Source organism: Arachis stenosperma, chromosome 9, assembly GCF_014773155.1.
Source record: "Arachis stenosperma cultivar V10309 chromosome 9, arast.V10309.gnm1.PFL2, whole genome shotgun sequence".
Taxonomy (NCBI): domain Eukaryota; kingdom Viridiplantae; phylum Streptophyta; class Magnoliopsida; order Fabales; family Fabaceae; genus Arachis; species Arachis stenosperma.
In genome coordinates, this window is record NC_080385.1 from 20,379,684 (window position 1) to 20,402,139 (window position 22,456).

Here is a 22,456-nt window from a genome sequence, read left to right on the forward strand (position 1 = left end):
ATACAATTACTATTCCTTTCTATTCAATTCTCTTTTATTCTTATTCCAAGATATACGTTGCACTTAACTTTGATGAATGTGATGATCCGTGACACTCATCATCATTCTCACCTATGAACGCGCGTGATTGACAACCACTTCCGTTCTACCTTAGGCCGGGCGCATATCTCTTAGATTCCCCAACAGAATCTTCGTGGTATAAGCTAGATGGATGGCGGCATTCATGAGGATCCGGAAAGTCTAACCTTGTCTGTGGTATTCCGAGTAGGATCCTGGGAGTCTGGAAAGTCTACCTTGTCTGTGGTATTCCGAGTAGGATTCCGGTATTGAATGACTGTGACGAGCTTCAAACTCCTGAAGGCTGGGCGTTAGTGACAGACGCAAAAGAATCAATGGATTCTATTCCAACCTGATTGAGAACCGACAGATGATTAGCCGTGCTGTGACAGAGCATTTGGAACATTTTTACTGAGAGGATGGGATGTAGCTATCAACCAAGGGTGATGCCTCCAGATGATTAGCCGTGCAGTGACAGCGCATAGGACCATTTTTCCGAGAGGATTGAAAGTAGCCATTGATGATAGTGAAGCCCTACATACAGCTTGTCATGGAAAGGAGTAAGAAGGATTGGAAGAGAGAGTAGTGAAGTAGAGTTTCAAGAGGAGCACAGCATCTCCATGCACTTATCTGAAATTCCCACTATTAATCTACATAAGTATCTCTATCCCTTTTATTTTCTTTTTATTATTAATTATTCGAAAACCATAAACCAATTTAATCTGCCTAACTGAGATTTACAAGGTGACCATAGCTTGCTTCATACCAACAATCTCTGTGGGATCGACCCTTACTCGCGTAAGGTTTATTACTTGGACGACCCAGTACACTTGCTGGTTAGTTGAACGGAGTTGTGAATTCAACTGGTGCCATAATAATGATTTCATACAAATACAAAAGAATAAGTATCACAATTTCGTCCACCAACATACATGGAAGATTGCTCCCCAGAACCACAAAATGATCCATACATTGATGAAAACAACAATTACTCAAGTTATGAGTGGGAGGATAAAAACCAAACAGCATTCAATAGTCCATACTCTATATAACAAAAGCCATCATCACTCGAGAGTACCTGTAATTCATTCATAAAAAATTGTCCAACCTCACCTCCCAGTTTTTCATTTGAAAACTCCTCACCACTTGAGTATGCCTCAGCACAATATTCTTTCCATACTTCTCAAAATGACTTCACCACTATCCAGAAACTCATTCTCAGCCTTCTTCCCTTGAGCTAGCAGTCGAACAACTCTGTCAAAGACAAGAACAATCTTGCAAAGAACAAGGAGTCCTCTTCAAGAAGATGGATGAGCACTTAGAGCAAATGAGGAGAAACTTAGAACTGCTAAGCAAGGAAGATGGAGACCAATCTGTGGGTGTAAAGGAAGAAGTGGAAGAGCAAGATGAAGAGGCCCATGTATCAAGTGAAATTTTAATAAAGAATGAGGTGGTAGAGGTGTATGAACCAAGGATTTCATATCCACAGAGGCCACTTGAAATGACAAAGGAACATGAAAACTCACAACCCCCACAAACTTCCCTGAACCAAAGACTCTCAACACTTAAATCCGTGATTGAAATATATGAAAAGGAGATAAAGAAATCTTGGAAAGAACAACAAACCTCCTCCATAAAAGTGCTATTAAATCAAATGTTGAGTGCAAAGGAGGAAGTGGACGAACAAGGAAAAGAGGCTCCAATACCAAATGAAACTTCAATGGAGAAGGAGGTTGTGGAGGTATTTGAACCTGTGGCTCCATATTCACAGAAGCTAATTGAGGTGACAGAGGAACATGAAACTTCACCTCCAAAGGACTCAATAGAGTATCATGTAGAAAAAGGGGAGGAAGCCAAACAAGGAAGTTCACACTCAATTGAAGCAGAGAGCTACACAGATGAAGGGCTCATTGAACCACCAATGCTAGAAGCTTTTGATGAAGATGACACTCCAACAATCACACAATTACCAAGTCTTGGAATCAAAGAAGTGAAGGCAACTGACAAGAACACCAAAGAGAGGATTATGACCAAGCTACAAAGGACAACATTCATGAAGAAGAAAAGGTCAACTGCAAACAATTCAACCCCTGAACCACCAGCAAGCAAGTTTAATCAAGCAAATAACCAAAGGAAGCTTGCTGGGAAGAAGCTAAGAAAGGGGGCACTGACTGGCTCTTCCTTTTACCAGAGATCATTCCTCTTAACAAACTGGAAGAAGATGAAAAAAGTTGAGAACAACATGTCAAGATAATGAAACTAAAAGAGCGCTTGTTGGGAGGCAACCCAACCGTAGGTAACATCTCCTTTCTTTGCTTTGTCTATTTTCAATAATTAAGCATATCATTACATTCTAAGTTTGGTGTTGCCTTGCAACAATTTGTTTTAATCTTTCTGGACACTTGCATCAATTTCAAGAGAAAGTGTCAAACTAAGTTTCTAATTTTGGTGTGCCACTTAATTTTCTATGCAATGAATCTAGCAACACCACTTGTTTGCAGAATCATAATGCCTTTGCAGTGTTATCTTTCTTTTGGTTTGACACTTTTTCTTCCTCTTTGTTTTAGTCGTTCCTTTGTTTTTAATACTTTCTTTTATTTTGCTCCTTAACTGTTTTTGTTAATGCCTCACCAAAAAATCCTTATTGGTGACAAAATTTTCTCTTCATCATTGTGTTATTAGCATAGACATGTGATTGCATTCTAAGTTTGGTGTTACTATGCAACAAAAATTTGTTTCCAATCTTTACTGGATACTTGCATCAATTCCAAGTGAAAGTGTCACACTAATTTTGGTGTGCCACTTATATTTTATGCAATGTATCATGAACACCTTCTTATTTTTGCAATCACAATGTCTCTGTTTCCTATGCCTTCATTGTTATTTTTAATTTTGCTTGCTTAAACACATGTACTACTGACATTTTATTATTTAAGACACTCATGAACCATCATAGACTCCATCACCACTATTTTAATTGTTGCTTGAAGATAAGCAAGAATTCTAAGTTTGGTATGGGAAAGGGGAAGAATTGGAGGAAAGGGACAACAACAGTAAAGATGAACTACAAGGTGGTAACACTCCTTTTTTCTCCTACTTATTTCCAGCACTTTAAATTGCATGATTGTCCTCTATATTCTTTGTATGCATGCGTATTATGAATAAGTATAGTTTGATTGCTAGATTGTAACATGTTGCTGTGACATTATGACTACCATCTTGAGTTCTGTGAGTTCAAAAGCAAGTAAGTATCATGATCATAAACAAACAAGGTCATTAAAGAAGAACTGAGCATGGGCATATAAGTATTGGAAGGCTAGTATGATTAACTGTTACTCAATTGCATTTGAATTTATTTAATTGAAGTTTTTATCTAGGACATTTTATGAAATTTTTGAAATCATGAAAACCTTGAAGGAAGCAAATGCAAATAAGGGAAGAAAAAGAAAAGGGAAATAATGAGAAAGCTGAAGGCTCTGAGTACCAATGATAATTCAATTGTTAAGTACGTGTGGTGTTTATGTATCAGGCAAAAAAGCTTGAAAACAAAACAGTTAGAAGTCAAGGCTAGGCTCAAGTGCAAAAGCACTCCCTCAAAGCTCAAGGCTCTGAGCATCAATGATTAGAGAGTAAAGAAAAGAAACAAATAAGCTTAAAGAAGTCCTCTAATTAAATGCTTGTGGTGCTTATGTATCAAGTGGTAATACTTGAAAACAAAGCATTTAGAGTCATAGCTTTGTTTTCAACTCATGGTGCAAAGCACCCAAAAGGAGAAGCTAAGAAGAGAATGAAAAGCTTCCTTCAAGGAAGAAATATAAAGAAAAGATTTCATAAAATGAGCTAGATAGAAACATCAATCATTTGAATTTCTTTTGTGATTGTTGCATGCATAGAAAACTACAATTTGAAAATTCACCATAAATCATATATTTAACGAAAAGATCCCAAATTCTTCAGTTTAGTTCCAAATATTCTGAAGTTTAACTAGGACTTAGTTTCACGCATTTCTGATCATCACAGAATTAGTTACAACATATGCAATACCACCATAACACAACTCTACATCCTTCCATCATACCTCAATTCTAAATAATTCTCATGCATAATTCCACAACTATATCATGAAGACCTTCAATAATTCATCATTTAACATTCAAATTTCCATTCTGAATATTAAATAACAAATCCCTACTCAACTTGGTTCGTAGTTATCAACAAGGCACTAAGCAATTTATACCCTCATACATTCATTCTTAGCCTATGGTCATCTAGCCTAAGTTTTGGAAGAACATTATATATTAAATATGCGAAACCTAAATCATACCTTGGCCGATTTCTGCGTATTTATCCAAGGTACCCCACACGTCAAAGTTGTAAACCTCAACCGCCAAAAATCCAGCAACTAGAACTCTCACCGAGCTTCCAATTAAGCTTTCAACATCTCCAATTGCCTCATATCACATATTTACATGCACCTAACATAGTTATTACAACATATTCACAAAATTCAATACCCAAAATACCAAATTAATGAATCAACTAGAGTTCTAGGATTCTCACCTTACCAACCGGAAATTGGGACAAGACCCGACAAGTCCACCAAGTTAATTTGATCCTAAACACCGAAATTGAACAATTTTCAACATAATTGCTCATGGATTTTTGAAACTAAAATAGAGGAAATTGGGGAAGAAAATGTGGTTTCCTTACCTTACAATGTACCGGGCTTTGTAGAGCTCGAACCGGTTGAACCGGGCCCAACCAAACCTAGCCCATTAAAGAGGGCACAGCTCCTTATTTCCTTTCTTCTTCTCATTCACGCTGGAAATACACTTGAGGTGGTGGAGGAAGAACAAACCCTCAATCCACATTCAAATCACTGTAACTTCTTCGTTCGAGCTCCGATCCCCTCACCGTTTGCGGCCACACGTCCAACGCATCGATCTCTATATTTCTATTGGATCAATTTCATTGGTAAGCTCCATTTTCATTCTAGAATCTCTATTTCTTTCTATTCTTGAAATTGAAACCTTATAGTGAGATTTTGCCAATTTGGTGTTCTAAGTTCGACTTAGCTTGTGGAGCTTACTGGGTTTGAGTTGATACGCGTGTGGGAGCGGTAAGGATTCCCTAAACTTTAATTTAATTTTGATTTCATTAGGTAAAATTTGAATTTGGAATATATATGTGTATTAGGTGTGAATTAAGTTTATATACGCATTTGGAATTGAAAAGTGAACATTTGGAGGCTTGGTGGTGATTAAAGCTAAGCTTGTGGCTGGTTACTCTAAGCTTGAGGGGCTGTTTTGTAGCTTGTGAGGCTGCCTTGGATTAAATAAAGTGATTGGCCAAGGTATGGTTTAGGTTTCGCACGTTTAACATATAAGTGATGAGAGATTTTTATGCCGGTATAGAAATTAGCAATGAATCCAATCGTGAGTATAGTCTAACCGACACGCAAACTTCACATCAAACAAATCAAAAATCAATAACTAAGAGTATTAGTCCCGAGTCGTCTTCCCTAGGAATTGCCATAGAATGCACATCATTGATTATGAAGTCTTTTATGGTTTTGGAGTTTAGTTTGAGAGTTTAAGCTAACAAAAATGAACAACAATCAATTATGATAAAAGCCTTGGCCAAGGGTGAGCATTAGAAGTTCCATCATTATAGCTTCCATCAATTGTGTCAACAATTAATCGTTGCTTCAATCAACTTGAGTCACAAGTCCTAGCCTAACCTTAAAGGAGTCTAGCTTGAGTGATACACAAGTCAATTAGCAATTCTCAATTGAGGATTAACAATTGATATTAACTATTCAAGTGTTTCCAACAACTCAACCCTTAAGCCAAGTAAGAGGAATCTACTCCATAGCTAGGGTTGTCATTTCCTCAAACAATTGGTGAGCAATAGTGAGAAGCATTATGAGATTGAGAAAAAAGAATTGAATTCAAGGTATCTATTTCAAACAATCACCAACAATTAAACAACTAAACGCAATTCATCAATTCATTGATCAAAATCAAAGCAACAAACTCACAAATCTAAGATCAAAAGTGAATGAGTCAAAAGAACACTAATTGAAGGTAGAAGAGTAGATCTACAACTTGAATTAAAGTGAAAGTGAATTAGCAATTGATCTCACCAAAGGAATCCAAGAGAAATTGAAATAAAAAGAGCAAAATCCTAGAGAGAAGGTGGAGCTTCTCTCTTTACAAAAATGTAACTAACTCCCAAAAATATATAGAATGTGTGTAATATGAGTGAATGGATGTGGATCCCTCAATCCTTAGTCTTCTTACACTTTTTTCCGCTAGAATTTTGCTCCAAACAGGGTCTATAACTGCCCTCAAATCACTGATCACGTTTTCTCTTTAAAAATCACGTGCGGCATCGACGCGTACACGCACAGCACTCGTACGCGTCCCTAGAGCTTTACAATCCAATCGCATGCGTCAAGCGTGTGTGCGCGTCCATGAGGATTTGGCTTAGCCATGAAAATACGCTGGCTTCTGGCTTTGGCTTCGTCGCCCCGATATTGGTAGCACGCATCCACGCGTACGCGCAAGGCACGTGTACGCGTCGCTACTCAAACTCCAAAGCTCCATTTTTCCATGCTCCTTCCCTTTATGCATGCTTCCTCCCCTCCTTCTAGGCCATCCTTGCCCTAGAAGCTCTGAAATCACTTAACAAACGGATCACGACATTGAGTGGTAATAGAGGGGGATTAAAATGTAGCTAATTTAGTGTAAAAGAAGCATGTTTTCATCCATGAAGAAAAGTTGGGAAAGGAACACAAATTCATGCATTTTTATATGGATAAGTGTGGAAGATCATTGATAAAATCCTTAAAATCTATACAAGATAAACCCTAAAAACGGGGTTTATCAACCTTCCCACACTTAGACTATAGCATGTCCTCATGCTAAAGGAAAGCAAAAGACCAAAGGATTACAAGAGAATGAGATTCATGAAATGCAATCTACCTATATGAATGCAACTAAGATGAATGCTACTATCTACTTGGTTACAAGCAAATCAATCTCCCAAGAACATTCATGAGTACATATGGCAAAATGTTAAGATGCTATATGAACTCTACCAATTTAAACACCAAAGTAAACTGTGTGTAACTTGCGTGACGAACGCTCGTGAGAGCCGGGAACAAGGAATTGGGCTTCAAACCTTCACCGGAAGTGTTTGCACTCTATTCGCTTGGTGTATGGGGTTAATCACTCAATTCTCTTCTACTTCATACTTTCCAAAATTTGTTCTTCATCTAACAATCAACAACCATTCAATGCATGCATACACATATTATGAGGTCTTTCTCAAAGGTTGTAATGGGACCAAGGTTAAGGTAAGATCATTTATGGCTAAGTGGGCTAGAATTTGAATCTTTGCTTAACCTAAACTTCCCACCTAACCTATGACAACCTATACAATTAAATACTAATCTAACTACCCATTCTTCACTTTTTCACATACTCATGCATTTTCTTTTCATTTCACAACACCTATGCATTAATTTTTTTATTGAGCTTTTGGTGCACGAAATTGTGATCATCAATGGCGCCATCAACATGGTACGCTCAGTTGCAATCTCAACTATTGATCACAACTTCGCACAACTAACCAGCAAGTGTACTGGGTCGTCCAAGTAATAAACCTTACGCGAGTAAGGGTCAATCCCACGGAGATTGTTGGTATGAAGCAAGCTATGGTCATCTTGTAAATCTCAGTCAGGCGGATTCAAATGGTTATGGAGGATTGATAACTAAAACATAAAATAAAGATAGAGATACTTATGTAATTCATTGGTGAGAATTTCAGATAAGCGTATGGAGATGCTTTGTCCCTTCCGTCTCTCTGCTTTCCTACTGTCTTTATCCAATCCTTCTTACTCCTTTCCATGGCAAGCTGTATGTTGGGCATCACCGTTGTCAATGGCTACAGTCCCGTCCTCTCACTGAAAATGTTCAACGTGCTCTGTCACAGCACGGCTATTCATCTGTCGGTTCTCGATCATGTCGGAATAGAATCCAGTGATTCTTTTGCGTCTGTCACTAACGCCCCACAATCGCGAGTTTGAAGCTCGTCACAGTCATTCAATCCTTGAATCCTACTCAGAATACCACAGACAAGGTTTAGACCTTCCGGATTCTCAAGAATGCCGCCATCAATTCTAGTTTATACCACGAAGATTCTGATTAAGAAATCCAAGAGATATCCACTCAATCTAAGGTAGAACGAAGGTGGTTGTCAGGCACACGTTCATAGGTGAGAATGATGATGAGTGTCACGGATCATCACATTCATCAAGTTGAGGAACAAGTGATATCTTAGAACAAGAATAAGCTGAAGTGAATAGAAGAACAATAGTAATTGCATTAATACTCGAGGTACAGTAGAGCTCCACACCTTAATCTATGGTGTGTAGAAACTCCACCGTTGAAAATACATAAGTACAAGGTCTAGGCATGACCGAATGGCCAGCCCCCATGATCTAAGAACTAGACGTCCAAAGATGATCCTAAGATCTAAAGTGATCAAAAGATGTCTAATACAATAGCAAAAGGTCCTATTTGTAGAGAACTAGTAGCTTAGGGTTTACAAAGATGAGTAAATGACATAAAAATCCACTTCCGGGCCCACTTGGTGTGTGCTTGGGTTGAGCATTGAAACTTTCATGTGTAGAGACTTTTCTTGGAGTTAAACGTCAGCTTTTGAGCCAGTTTGGGCGTTTAACTCCCATTCTTGTGCCAGTTCCGGCGTTTAACGCCAGAATTCTTGAGCTGACTTGGAATGCCTGTTTGGGCCATCAAATCTCGGGAAAAGTATGAACTATTATACATTTCTGAAAAGCCCAGAATGTCTACTTTCCAACGCAATTGAGAGCGCGCCAATTGGGCTTTTGTAGCTCCAGAAAATCCACTTCGAGTGCAGGAAGGTCAAAATCCAACAGCATCTGCAGTCCTTTTCAGCCTCTGAATCAGATTTTTGCTCAGGTCCCTCAATTTCAGCCAGAAAATACCTGAAATCACTAAAAACACACAAACTCATAGTAAAGTCCAGAAAAGCGAATTTTAACTAAAAACTAATAAAAATATAATAAAAACTAACTAAAACATACTAAAAACAATGCCAAAAATCGTATAAATTATCCGCTCATCACAACACCAAACTTAAATTGTTGCTTGTCCCCAAGCAACTGAAAATCAAATAAGATAAAAAGAAAAGAATATGTAATGAATTCCAAAAACATCTATGAAGATCAGTATTAATTAGATGAGCGGGGCTTTTAGCTTTTTGCCTCTGAACAGTTTTGGCATCTCACTCTATCCTTTGAAATTCAGAATGATTGGCTTCTATAGGAACTCAGAATCCAGATAGTGTTATTGATTCTCCTAGTTAAGTATGATGATTCTTGAACACAGCTACTTTATGAGTCTTGGCCGTGGCCCAAAGCACTCTGCCTTCCAGTATTACCACCGGATACATACATGCCACAGACACATAACTGGGTGAACCTTTTCAGATTGTGACTCAGCTTTGCTAGAGTCCCCAATTAGAGGTGTCCAGGGTTCTTAAGCACACTCTTTTTGCCTTGTATCACGACTTTATTTTTACCCTTGCCTTTTGGTTTAAAGGGCTATTGGCTTTTTCTGCTTGCTTTCTCTCTCTTTTTTTTTCCGAACATAATCTCTCTTTTTTTGTATTCACTGCTTTTTCTTGCTTCAAGAATCATTTTTATGATTTTTCAGATCCTCAGTAACATGTCTCCTTTTTTCATCATTCTTTCAAGAGCCAACATTCATGAACAACAAATTCAAAAGACATATGCATTGTTCAAGCATACATTCAGAAGTCAAAGTATTGCCACCACATCAAAATAATTAATCTGTTATAAAATTCAAAATTCATGCAATTCTTCTCTTTTTTAATTAAGAACATTTTTCATTTAAGAAAGGTGATGGATTCATAGGACATTCATAACTTTAAGGCATAGACACTAAGATACTAATGATCATAAGACACAAACATAGATAAACATAAGCATGAAAATTTGAAAAACAGAAAAATAAAGAACAAGGAGATTAAAGAACGGGTCCACCTTAGTGATGGCGGCTTGTTCTTTCTCTTGAAGATCTTATGGAGTGCTTAAGCTCCTCAATGTCTCTTCCTTGCCTTTGTTGCTCCTCTCTCATGATTCTTTGATCTTCTCTAATTTCATGGAGAAGGATGGAATGTTCTTGGTGCTCCACCCTTAGTTGTCCCATGTTGGAACTCAATTCTCCTAGGGAGGTGTTGATTTGCTCCCAATAGTTTTGTGGAGGAAAGTGCATCCCTTGAGGCATCTCAGGGATTTCATGATGAGTGGGATCTCTTGTTTGCTCCATCCTTTTCTTAGTGATGGGCTTGTCCTCATCAATGAGGATGTCTCCCTCTATGTTAACTCCAACTGAATTACAGAGGTGACAAATGAGATGAGGGAAGGCTAACCTTGCCAAGGTAGAGGACTTGTCCGCCACCTTATAAAGTTCTTGGGATATAACCTCATGAACTTCTACTACCTCTCCAATCATGATGCTATGAAACATGATAGCCCGGTCTATAGTAACTTCGGACCGATTGCTAGTGGGAATGATTGAGCGTTGGATAAACTCCAACCATCCCCTAGCCACGGGCTTGAGGTCATGCCTTCTTAGTTGAACCGGCATCCCTCTTGAATCTCTCTTCCATTGAGCACCCTCTTCACAAATGTCTATGAGGACTTGGTCCAACCTTTGATCAAAGTTAACCCTTCTAGTGTAAGGGTGTTCATCTCCTTGCATCATGGGCAAGTTGAATGCCAACCTTATATTTTTCGGACTAAAATCTAAGCATTTCCCCCGAACCATTGTAAGCCAATTCTTTGGGTCCGGGTTCACACTTTGATCATGGTTCTTTGTGATCCATGCATTGGCAAAGAACTCTTGAACCATTAAGATTCCGACTTATTGAATGGGGTTGGTAAGAACTTCCCAACCTCTTCTTCGGATCTCATGTCGGATCTCTGGATATTCACTCTTTTTGAGTTTGAAAGGGACCTCGGGGATCACCTTCTTCATGGCCACAACTTCATAGAAGTGGTCTTGATGCACCCTTGAGATGAATCTCTCCATCTCCCATGACTTGGAGGTGGAAGCTTTTGCCTTTCCTTTCCTCTTTCTAGAGGTTTCTCCGGCCTTAGATGCCATAAATGGTTATGGAAAAACAAAAAGCAATGCTTTTACCACACCAAACTTAGAAGGTTTGCTCGTCCTCGAGCAAAAGAAGAAAGAACAGAATAGAAGAAGAAGAAGAAATAGAAGAGATGGAGGGGGCTTTGTTTTTCGGCCAAGGGGGAGAAGTAGTGTGTAGGTTGTATGAAAATGAAGGAGTGAAGATGGGTTTATATAGGGGTGGAGAGAGGGGTAAGGTTCGGCCATTATGGGTGGGTTTGGGAGGCAAAGTGGTTTGAATTTGAATGGTGAGGTAGGTGGGGTTTTATGAAGTATGGATGTGAGTGGTGAAGAGAATGGTGGGATTTGATAGGTGAGAGGTTTTTGGGGAAGAGGTGTTGAGGTGATTGGTGAATGGGTGAAGAAGAGAGAGGGTGGTGGGGTAGGTGGGGATCCTGTGGGGTCCACAGATCCTGAGGTGTCAAGGATACTTCATTCTTGCACCAAGTGGCGAGCAAAAATGCTCCTTCTGCCAATCCTGGCGTTAAACGCCGGGCTGGTGCCCATTTCTGGCATTTAACGCCAGCTTCTTGCCCATTCCTGGCAATAAACGCCAGTCTGGTGCCCCTTTCTGGCGTTAAACGCCCAGAATGGTGCCAGACTGGGCGTTAAATGCCCATTTGCTGCCCTTACTGGCGTTTAAACACCAGCAAGTTTTTCCTCCAGGGTGTGCTGTTTTTCTTTCTGTTTTTGCTTTTTCAATTGATTTTGTGACTTCACATGATCATCAACCTACAGAAAACATAAAATAACAAAGGAAAATAGATAAATATAACATTGGGTTGCCTCCCAACAAGCGCTTCTTTAATGTCAGTAGCTTGACAGTAGGCTCTCATGGAGCCTCACAGATACTCAGAGCAATGTTGGAACCTCCCAACACCAAACTTAGAGTTTGAATGTGGGGGTTCAACACCAAACTTAAAAGTTGGTTGTGGCCTCCCAACACCAAACTTAGAGTTTGACTGTGGGGGCTCTGTTTGACTCTGTTTTGAGGGAAGCTCTTCATGCTTCCTCTCCATGGTTACAGAGGGGTATCCTTGAGCCTTAAACACAAAGGATTCTTCATTCACTTGAATGATCAATTCTCCTCTGTCAACATCAATCACAACCTTTGTTGTGGCTAGGAAGGGTCTGCCAAGGATGATGGATTCATCCATGCACTTCCCAGTCTCTAGGACTATAAAATCAGTAGGGATGTAATGGTCTTCAACCTTTACCAGAACATCCTCTACAAGTCCATAAGCTTGTTTTCTTGAATTGTCTGCCATCTCTAGTGAGATTCTTGCACCTTGTACCTCAAAGATCCCTAGCTTCTCCATTACAGAGAGAGGCATGAGGTTTATGCTTGACCCTAGGTCACACAGAGCCTTCTCAAAGGTCATGGTGCCTATGGTACAATGTATTGAGAACTTCCCAGGGTCCTGTCTCTTTTGAGGTAATCTCTGCCTAGTCAAGTCATCCAGTTCTTTGGTGAGCAAAGGGGGTTCATCCTCCCAAGGCTCATTACCAAATAACTTGTCATTTAGCTTCATGATTGCTCCAAGGTACTTAGCAACTTGCTCTTTATTGACATCTTCGTCCTCTTCAGAGGAAGAATACTCATCAGAGCTCATGAATGGCAGAAGTAAATCCAATGGAATCTCTATGGTCTCAGTGTGAGCCTCAGATTCCCATGGTTCCTTATTAGGGAACTCATTGGAGGCCAGTGGACGTCCATTGAGGTCTTCCTCAGTGGCGCTCACTGTCTCTTCCTCCTCTCCAAATTTGGCCATGTTGATGGCCTTACACTCTCCTTTTGGATTCTCTTCTGTATTGCTTGGAAGAGTACTAGGAGGGAGTTCAGTAACTTTCTTACTTAGTTGACCCATTTGTGCCTCCAAGTTTCTAATAGAGGACCTTGTTTCAGTCATGAAACTTTGAGTGGTTTTGATTAGATCAGAGACCATGGTTGCTAAGTCAGAGTGGCTCTGCTTAGAATTCTCTGTCTGTTGTTGAGAAGATGATGGAAAAGGCTTGTTATTGCTAAACCTGTTTCTTCCACCATTATTGTTGTTGAAACCTTGTTGAGGTCTCTGTTGATCCTTCCATGAGAGATTTGGAGGATTTCTCCATGAAGGATTATAGAGGTTTCTATAGGGTTCTCCCATGTAATTCACCTCTTCCATTGAAGGGTTCTTAGGATCATAAGCTTCTTCTTCAGATGAAGCGTCCTTAGTACTGCTTGGTGCAGCTTGCATTCCAGATAGACTTTGAGAAATCATATTGACTTGCTGAGTTAATATTTTGTTCTGAGCCAATATGGCATTCAGAGTATCAATCTCAAGAACTCCTTTCTTCTGATTCGTCCTATTGTTCACAGGATTCCTTTCAGAAGTGTACATGAATTGTTTATTTGCAACCATTTCAATGAGTTCCTGAGCTTCTGCAGGCGTCTTCTTCAGATGAAGAGATCCTCCAGCAGAGCTATCCAATGACATCTTGGACAGTTCAGACAGACCATCATAGAAGATACATATGATGCTCCATTCAGAAAGCATGTCAGAAGGACACTTTCTGATCAATTGTTTGTATCTTTCCCAAAATTCATAGAGGGATTCACCTTCCTTCTGTCTGAAGGTTTGGACTTCCACTCTGAGCTTACTCAATTTTTGAGGTGGAAAGAACTTTGCCAAGAAGGCGTTGACTAGCTTTTCCCAAGAGTTCAGGCTTTCTTTAGGTTGTGAGTCCAACCATATCCTAGCTCTGTCTCTTACAGCAAAAGGGAATAGCATAAGTCTGTAGACCTCAGGGTCAACCCCATTGGTCTTGACAGTGTCACAGATTTGCAAGAATTCAGCTAAAAACTGATGAGGATCTTCCAATGGAAGTCCATGAAACTTGCAATTCTGTTGCATTAGAGAAACTAATTGAGGCTTAAGCTCAAAGTTGTTTGCTCCAATGGCAGGGATAGAGATGCTTCTCCCATAGAAGTCGGGAGTAGGTGCAGTAAAGTCACCCAGCACCTTCCTTGCATTGTTGGCATTGTTGTTGTTTTCGGCTGCCATGTCTTCTTCTTGTTTGAAGATTTCTGTTAGGTCCTCTTCAGAGAGTAGTGCTTTAGCTTCTCTTAGCTTTCGCTTCAAGGTCCTTTCAAGTTCAGGGTCAGCCTCAACAAGAATGCTTTTGTCTTTGCTCCTGCTCATATGAAAGAGAAGAGAACAAGAAAATATGGAATCCTCTATGTCACAGTATAGAGATTCCTTGAGGTGTCAGAGGAAAAGAAAAATAGAAGGAAGAGGTAGAAGAATTCAAACTTATCAAGAAAGATAGAGTTTGAATTGTGCATTGAGGAGTAGTGTTAGTCCATAAATAGAAGGATGTGAGAATAGGGGAAGAAATTTTTGAAAATTAAAGTGAATGATTTTAAAATAATTAAAAGAAATTTTGAAAATTTGATTGATGATTTTCGAAAATAAAGATTGAGAAAGAAATAAAGTGATTTTTGAAAAAGATTTTTGAATGTCAAAATCAAAAAGATATGATTGAAGACTATTTTGAAAAAGATGTGATTAAGAAGATATGATTGAAAAGTTATGGTTTTAAAAAGATATGATTGAAAAAATATGATTGAAAAATAATTTAAAAAGATTTGATTTTTAAAATTAATGACTTGGCTAACAAGAAATTTAAAAGATATGATTCAGACATTAAACCTTTCTCAACAAAAAAGGCAACATACTTGAAATGTTGAATCAAATCATTAATTGTTAGCAAGTATTTTTGAAAAATGGAAAGAAATTGATTTTGAAAATATATGATTGAAAAGATATGATTTGAAAAAGATTTGATTTTGAAAAATTATGAAAACTTGAAAAAAATTTGAATTAAAAACAAAATCTTCCCTCTTATTCCATCCTGGCGTTAAACGCCCAGAATGATATCCATTCTGGCGTTTAACGCCCAAAATGCTACCCTTTTGGGCGTTAAACGCCCAGCCAGGTGCCCTGGCTGGCGTTTAAACACCAGTTTTCCTTCCTCACTGGGCGTTTTGAACGCCCAGTTTTTTCTGTGTAATTCCTCTGCTGAATGTTCTGAATCTTCAATTCTCTGTATTATTGACTTGAAAAGACATAAATTAAAATTTTTTTTGGATTTTTAATAATGAGGAATAATCAAAATGAAACTAAGATCAAATAAACAATGCATGCAAGACACCAAACTTAGAAGTTTGTATACTACTGACACTAACAAATTGAGAATGCATATGAGAAACAACAAAATACTCAAGACAAGAGAATTTAAAGATCAGAGCAAGGAAATCATCAAGAACAACTTGAAGATCAATGAAGAACATAATGCATGTAATTTTCGAAAATTAGAAGAATAAAGACATGCAATTGACACCAAACTTAAAATTAGACACTAGACTCAAACAAGAAACATAAAACATTTTTTTATTTTAAGATTTTATAAATTTTTTTTTTGTATTTTTGAAAAATTTTCGAAAAGTAAAAACAGCTTAAACATAAAATAAAATTACCTAATCTAAGCAACAAGATGAACCGTCAGTTGTCCAAACTCAAACAATCCCCGGCAACGGCGCCAAAAACTTGGTGCACGAAATTGTGATCATCAATGGCGCCATCAACATGGTACGCTCAATTGCAATCTCAACTATTGATCACAACTTCGCACAACTAACCAGCAAGTGTACTGGGTCGTCCAAGTAATAAACCTTACGCGAGTAAGGGTCGATCCCACGGAGATTGTTGGTATGAAGCAAGCTATGGTCATCTTGTAAATCTCAGTCAGGCGGATTCAAATGGTTATGGAGGATTGATAACTAAAACATAAAATAAAGATAGAGATACCTATGTAATTCATTGGTGAGAATTTCAGATAAGCGTATGGAGATTCTTTGTCCCTTCCGTCTCTTTGCTTTCCTACTGTCTTCATCCAATCCTTCTTACTCCTTTCCATGGCAAGTTGTATGTTGGGCATCACCGTTGTCAATGGCTACAGTCCCGTCCTCTCAGTGAAAATGTTCAACGCGCTCTGTCACACCACGGCTATTCATCTGTCGGTTCTCGATCATGTCGGAATAGAATCCAGTGATTCTTTTGCGTCTGTCACTAACGCCCCACAATCGCGAGTTTGAAGCTCGTCACAGTCATTCAATCCTTGAATCCTACTCAGAATACCACAGACAAGGTTTAGACCTTCTGGATTCTCAAGAATGCCGCCATCAATTCTAGCTTATACCACGAAGATTCTGATTAAGGAATCCAAGAGATATCCACTCAATCTAAGGTAGAACTGAGGTGGTTGTCAGGCACACGTTCATAGGTGAGAATGATGATGAGTGTCACGGATCATCACATTCATCAAGTTGAGGAACAAGTGATATCTTAGAACAAGAATAAGCTTAAGTGAATAGAAGAACAATAGTAATTGCATTAATACTCGAGGTACAGCAGAGCTCCACACCTTAATCTATGGTGTGTAGAAACTCCACCGTTGAAAATACATAAGAACAAGGTCTAGGCATGGCCGAATGGCCAGCCCCCATGATCTAAGAACTAGACGTCCAAAGATGATCCTAAGATCTAAAGTGATCAAAAGATGTCTAATACAATAGCAAATGGTCCTATTTGTAGAGAACTAGTAGCTTAGGGTTTACAAAGATGAGTAAATGACATAAAAATCCACTTCCGGGCCCACTTGGTGTGTGCTTGGGCTGAGCATTGAAGCTTTCATGTGTAGAGACTTTTCTTGGAGTTAAACGCCAGCTTTTGATCCAGTTTGGGCGTTTAACTCCCATTCTTGTGCCAGTTTCGGCGTTTAACGCCAGAATTCTTGAGCTGACTTGGAACGCCTGTTTGGGCCATCAAATCTCAGGCAAAGTATAAACTATTATACATTGCTGGAAAGCCCAGAATGTCTACTTTCTAACGCAATTGAGAGAGCGCCAATTGGGCTTCTGTAGCTCCAGAAAATCCACTTCGAGTGCAGGAAGGTCAAAATCCAACAGCATCTGCAGTCCTTTTCAGCCTCTGAATCAGATTTTTGCTCAGGTCCCTCAATTTCAGCCAGAAAATACCTGAAATCACAGAAAAACACACAAACTCATAGTAAAGCCCAGAAAAGTGAATTTTAACTAAAAACTAATAAAAACTAACTAAAACATACTAAAAACATACTAAAAACAATGCCGAAAAGCGTATAAATTATCTGCTCATCAGCTTTACTTTGGGGCATTTTGTCCCCTTTTTATTGCTTTTCTTTTTCTTTTTTTTCTATTATTTTCTTTTTCTTTTCTTTTCTTTTCCACTTTTTTTCTTTTGTTTTTCTCATATATTTTTTTCTTTCAAGCAATATACAAGAGCATCAATGCATAAGGTTTAACATTTGATTAATACATGAGTATGTACCAAATTCCCAATATTTACAACAAAACACAAAAATACCCTTTTATCCCAACCAATGTCCCAAGTTTCCCCACACTCGAATGATACTCACACTCACTAGCCTAAGCTAATAAAAGTTCCAAATAAGGACATTTATTGTTTTTCGCTTTAAGGCTTGTAATGTGCTAAATTAACGAACAAGTGGGTTAATCATAGGCTCCAAGTTGGCTAACAATGGAGGATCAAAGGTAGGCTATTTTGGTAAGTGAGATAATGAAATAATGACCTCAATCATATAAATGCATGAATACACAAAATAATGGACATAGAGAATCAAACAAATCAAGGATTACAATCATAGAAAGAGAACAATTACACACAAGAAGGAAAATAAGTGGTTATAAGATGTAACCACGCAATTAGGCTCAAAACTCACAAGGTTGTGTGTTCTTAGCTCAAAAACATGATCCACAATATATATATATATATATATATATATATATATATATATATATATATATATATATATATATATATATATATATATATAGAGAGAGAGAGAGAGAGCAAGTTCTATGAAAAGTTTTTACTCAATCAATTGGGATGTTCATGCCCTATTAAGAATGTGTTTCTTGAAAAATATCATGATATTGACTAAGCTTATTATATACATATATATGCAACTAAAATCCTAGAATGAAATGCAAAAGTGTTGGGATTAGAAACTTGTCACCCAAGAACGCCGAACGATTGAACGACCTCCCCACACTTAAAAGTTTGCACCGTCCTCAGTGCACTCAGAGATGAGCAAAGGGGTACGGCGACTCTCCGAGTTGCTACCTTCAGCTGATAGGTCAACCGGTTGCTGCGTGTTCTTTGTCTCGCTTCCATTTTGGCTTATAATGACTCATCTTGAAAATAGAATACAGGATAGCGAGGAAGGTAAATGCAAAATCAAGGAAGCCTAAATTGTTGGAGTGAGGTAAATCACTAGAATGGAGTGAGTGAATTAGTGTGACATAGATGAAAAATAGGTGTGTGGATCCTAAATTGCGCGCGGTAAAGAACACACGCACACTAGCATAAAAATCTTTGTCACAACTTTCACAACAAAAGAGTGCACTTCACTCATTCTAGTGTGCTTGAGATGCTCTAAACTTGTAGGTTAGGATGTCCAAACAAGCGATAAAGAAGCATGAAAGCATTCAAGAAAGTATATAACATGGATGCATATGATCAAGAAACACAATGCATTAAGATAAATGTACAACATCCATCAAGAAATTGCCTAATCAAAGAATATATTCAAATCACATGATGGCTAGCTACAACATGTAATTCAAAAAGATTTAAGAAGTTCGAGGGTAATTTTTTTTCATGTACTTGGTAGTTACAAGATTAAGCATGAAGAACTCAAAACCAAGTAGTACTATATAACCTCAATCAAAGAATTCAACCAAGATTATAAACACAATGATGTTAAGATAACATCCTCTTTAGTACTCAGCAGCAATTAACAGGAAACATGATTAACAATCCAACACTTATGATGAAAAATAGAAAATAAAATGAAAATTTAACTAATCAAACATTTAACTAACCAAAAAGAGTGGTTGTAGATGGTGTTTGGTAGTGTTGGACGAGGGGTAGGAGAAGGGAAGAAGAAAGAAGAAGGAAAGAAATAAAAAAAAGAGAAGAATAGAAGTGTGATGAAGGGAGGCGATCCACGTGTATGCGTAATGCGCACGTGCGCGCAGGTGGTGCCTGAGAGGATCGACGCGTATGCGTGAGGCACGTGTACGCATTGGATCGGTTGTGCTAGAGGCATAATGTTCGCGCAATGTAGGCACAACTCTCGGGTCAATGCATGAGGGATGAAACTTCTACATCCACGCGTAACGTAAGTGACGCGTGCGCGTGGATTGGCTGAAAAGCTTAGGTACGCGTACGCGTGGGTTGGTGCTGTGTTTTTCAAAATTTTTCATGTTTTTGCACCAAACCAAGCATTTCAAACCTCCAAACAGCTACCAAAACACCATAAAACCTTATTTAACATACTAGACTACCAATTAAACTCAACAAACTCAACAAAACATGAAATTAGACTAATTTTACCAATATTTACAAAAGAGAAAAAGAAAAAATTTACCATGGTGGGGTGTCTTCCACCTAGCACTTTTATTTATTGTCCTTAAGTTAGACTTATGGGGAGCTCCTTATCAAGGTGGCTTGTGCTTGAATTCTTCTTGGAACTCCAACCAATGCTTGGTTTTCCATTGTGCCCCAAGATTTCTCATAATTTGCACCAAGTCTTGATGGAGTTCTTCACAAGCTTGGGGCTCCCAAAGTCGATCCTCTTCTTGTAATCCGGGATCCCAAACTTTATTTTCACACCCGTCTTGAAGTTGATTATCGTTATTCCAACCGGGTGATAAGCAAGATGAATTCTCAATGAAGTGACCAAACATCATCCTAGGCCCAAGCAATCTAGTCCTACACCAACCCTTGCAATTAAGCTTTGAGCATGCAACCATCATGAGCTTTGATTTATATTTCCAACCACTAACCATCTCCTTTTTACTCTTAAAGGCACAAAGATGTCTCAGTTGACCATTTGTTTCAAGCAAAACATATTCAAGGGGAAACATAAAGCTTAAGTATAAGGAATTTACCCACTTGAATAAAAGAATGGATGGTGGTGGCTTGGGGAGAGATGTCTCCAATGGCCTTGCAAGCTCTACTCCCTTGTGTTCTTCTTTGGTTACCTCTACCTCTTCGCAAACTTCTTCAATTTCAATCATTTGTTCATCAATTTCATCTAACTCTTCTCCATCACTCAAATCATAAATGGGAGGATGAGAGAAATCTACCTCCACATTGTTCTCTATCTCATCGAGAGAAGGTTCTTCAAGTTCAAAGGATTCACCACCAAGAAGGTTGGATGTATGATTTTCATCACCAAGGGAACTCAATTCTTGCTTCATTCCTTCCAAGCTTTCATTCAACAATTATTTTGGAGGTTGTGCACACTCCTCCTCAACACTAATTTCAATCTTCTTGGAAGAACTTTCTATGATACTAGGTTTCCATGGAGGTTCCGCATCTCCTAGGTCTTCAACCACTTCTTCCTCTTCTTTAACAAGCATAGGTTCCTCCAATTGTTCTAACATAAAGCAACATTCTTCCTTTCCCACCGGAGTTTCCAATCCCTCTTTCATGCTAGGCTCTTCATTTGATTCTCCACATATGGCCATGGAAATTCCTTGAGTGCTCAAATATTGGAAGGCTAATCGATCGGTTCACCACCTCTATCAAGGCGGCCGTGGATTCTAATGCCTCCCTTTGCATTTCTCTTTTTTCTTGAAGTAGCAAAGTGAAAGAGTCATCTATTGGGGCTTGGGGTGGATAGGAGGGTTCATCATTTTGGAGGAAAGGTGCATGATAGGAAGGTGGTTCTTCATGATAGGGGTATGGAGGTGGTGTGTATTGTGGTGGCTCTTGAGAGTATTGATATTGGAATGATGGTTCTATATGTGGCTCATATGGCTCAAAAGGTGATTGGTATGGTGTATATGGGTTAGGGTCACATGGAGGTGTTTGGTGAGAAGAGGCTTGTGAGTGTGGTTGAGGGTTATGTTGAGGAGGTGGTCCATAGGCATGTGGTAGTGGTTGGTGACACATACAACAAGGACTACTACATCCATTAGATTGATATGCATTAGGGTTGGAGTTATACCTATATGAGACCGGAGGAGGTTGTTGCCAAGAAGGTTGAGCATATGCTTGAGACTCCTCCCACCTTTGATTGTTCCATCCTTGATGCACATCTCCATTGTAATCTCTACTTCCTACAACATAGTGAGCAAGGTTGCGAGAATTAGACCGGTCGAAAAACCGGTGAGGTCACTGGTTCAATGGTTCAATGGTTCGACCAAGGTTTAACCGGGGTTCAACCGGTTTAATTAAATATTAAATAAAATTATTAAAAAACCTAAAAATAATTTTAAATATATAAATTTAATAATTTGTAACTTAATAAAATTTAAAATTTCACATAATAAATTATCCATTACTTAATATTAGAGGTTCACAAATAACTTCAAACATCAAAGTTTATAACTAAACAAAAAAAATGCACATAATGACAAACCTATAATGTTCTACATTCAAAAGAAACAATTACTAGCAAGTTTTCAACTAATCAAAGGTGCAACTCATCAAAAATCATAATTATCATTAAGTCTTCTAATATCTCCATCATAAATAGTAAATCTAAAGCCATCATCATCATAAGTACCACCAAAAGAAGCTGTATTTGAAAATCAAAGACCAGAAAATAACTTCAGAAAACCATGAATAAATAAATAAATCAAGAAGCAGCAAACGAATTCAAGAAGCAGTAAACAAAAAATCATGAAGCAGCAAACAAATTCAAGAAGGTAGTAAAATAAATCATGAAGCAGTAAACAAAAAATCATGAAGTAGCAAACAAATTCAAGAAGGCAGCAAAATAAATCGAAATCAGTAAATCAAGCAGGCAGCAAATAAATCGAAATCAGTAAAAAATCAAGCACAGAACCTCAGATTCAGAAGGAGGCGAGATCAGAAAATCAAAATCAAGAAGGCAGCAAATAAATCAAAATCAATAAAAAAAAACAAAAATCAGAAGGTAGCAAAATCGCAAACAAATAAATCAAGAACTCAGAAGGCAACAAATAAATCAAGAACTCAGAAGGCAGCTCATAAATC